We start from the raw sequence: 2,124 nt of genomic DNA, 5'->3' as shown, positions 1-2,124 counted from the left end.
GGAAAAAAATGGTGGATGCAGGACTCTGCAGGCCCCAGGGGTTTTTTGGACCATTAAATAGAAATCTTGGGACAAGTAGTCGGTTCCTTAGTGGCTAAGGATCGTATTTCTCAGATTTCTTTTGATTGGATTAAAATTCGGAGCACCGTGGATGGTTTCTTAGAAACTAAGCGACTCAAATCCTGGACATCTATACCTATGCATTAATAACTTTAAAATTATATATACCTATGTATTAAAAACTTTATAATTATCCATACCTGAACATTCATACCTATATATGCATTAATAACTTTATAATTAAAGGAATTGATACCCTCCATATATAGTGTATCGTGTAACTTTTGCATCATACAGTATAATATTATTATGGATAGCAACCATATCATCTATCTCGAAGATCAGAGCCTCCTCTTTAACTTTCGATGGCGCATTGTTTATCGCACAAAAGAACATGTGGGCATCTTCGAAAGTAAAGAAGAGCTGTCCGTCCTTGTGATGCATGATATGGCAAATATCCGTCATGATATAAAACTCTTTGTTAATTGGCTGCCTCGGTTCTATCAAGAGAGTAATTGGCCTTATAAATTGATCTGTGACAGAATGAAGAGAGAACAAAAATCATACCTTGTATTTAGAATGTGCCACACATTTGTCTGTTATGAAATACAGATGTGCAATCGGCAAAAAAGTGAACTACTTTTAAATGATAATAAAAATTTAAAAAATGTGAATCCACCAAGCTAAGTGCATCTTGGATAATATCTGATGATGATACGAAAGAGTTTATTTAATTCTGAAATATTGTGATAAAATACAAAACTTCTGCATGCGAATCTTACAAGGAATATTGCATTTTATAGTTGTGCCACGAACTATTGCAACCATGGTTGACAAAGCACGGTTGGGATTTAAGAATGGAATGTCGCAAACAGCTATGCTCATGAAGTCATTTAGACAAGAAAACCACTTTTTCAATACACAAACATTGCGCCTGCATATTATATATGCACCCGGAAATAATCCTTGTCGTGAATTGGTGTTTAGAAACGTTCTAATCTTTTGTCATCGATCAGACATGCTAGAATGCACTTTGGACTTCATTTTGGGAATTGTTTTACTTTGAGTGATCATGATCTTCCTCGAACGCGCTCTCTTAAAGAAATTCACTATCGAGATATTAATTGGAATCGAACCCTCGATCTTTTGTCCAACTATGTAGATGAACAAACAAGTCATAAAATTGTTCCAGTGAAAGAAAGGAGAGCGCGAGAAGAAAAGGGACAATGAATCCGTTGTCAAAGGGCATATAAATATAAATATAAATATATATATAAGGAGAGAGAGAGAGAGAGAGAGAGAGAGAGCGAGCCAGGCTTGGTTATACTTAGGGATCTTCACTTAGATTCAATCATATCTACATTAAACAATGGAGGTCCCACTTCAATTATCCAAATTTTAGATGTGATCTACAAATCTTAAACTACTTACATACAAAAATTATATGATAGGAGACTTCATTATTATTTTGGACTACTTGATGTATAGTATAGGTATATCTCAATCACATAATTTTTGGTATGTAAGTATCTAGAGATAGTAGATGACATCCGGTAGTTTGGATCATCAATGTGTGATCTCCATCATCCAGTCTAAGTTTGAATAGATCCTGTTGCTGCCAATCTCCCCACCTAAGATCGGGCGCCGAAGTAGTCGTGGCTGATGTAGATCCGCTACTGAAGCTTCACTCAAAAACCTACAAAACGAGTCCACACTGAAGGGTTGGCTCCGGTGTAGACCTTCCAACGCTCAAGTCAGGAGATGGAGAATGATGAGAAGAGAGAATTCGGAGTCGATCGATTGCATACGTTTGGAGGATCTTGGAGTCTTTAATTTATAGGAGAGGAGTTTGAGACGTATTCGACTCGGAGTCCTGGTGATTTTCAGATTTGTCAGACGGATAGATTTGGAGGAGTTTTCTTTTTACGAGAGATTCGATCGCAGAGGAGTTCTACCTTATTTGGACTTTTCAAATTTGGAGAAGAAAAATTTGTAAATAGATGTAATAGTTTAATAAGGACCGACCTAGTCGATCTTCCTAGGCAACAACCGATCTAGTAGGTC

The sequence above is a fragment of the Elaeis guineensis genome, chromosome 1 (assembly GCF_000442705.2).
Source record: "Elaeis guineensis isolate ETL-2024a chromosome 1, EG11, whole genome shotgun sequence".
Taxonomy (NCBI): domain Eukaryota; kingdom Viridiplantae; phylum Streptophyta; class Magnoliopsida; order Arecales; family Arecaceae; genus Elaeis; species Elaeis guineensis.
Note: the sequence above shows the minus strand (reverse complement) of the source record.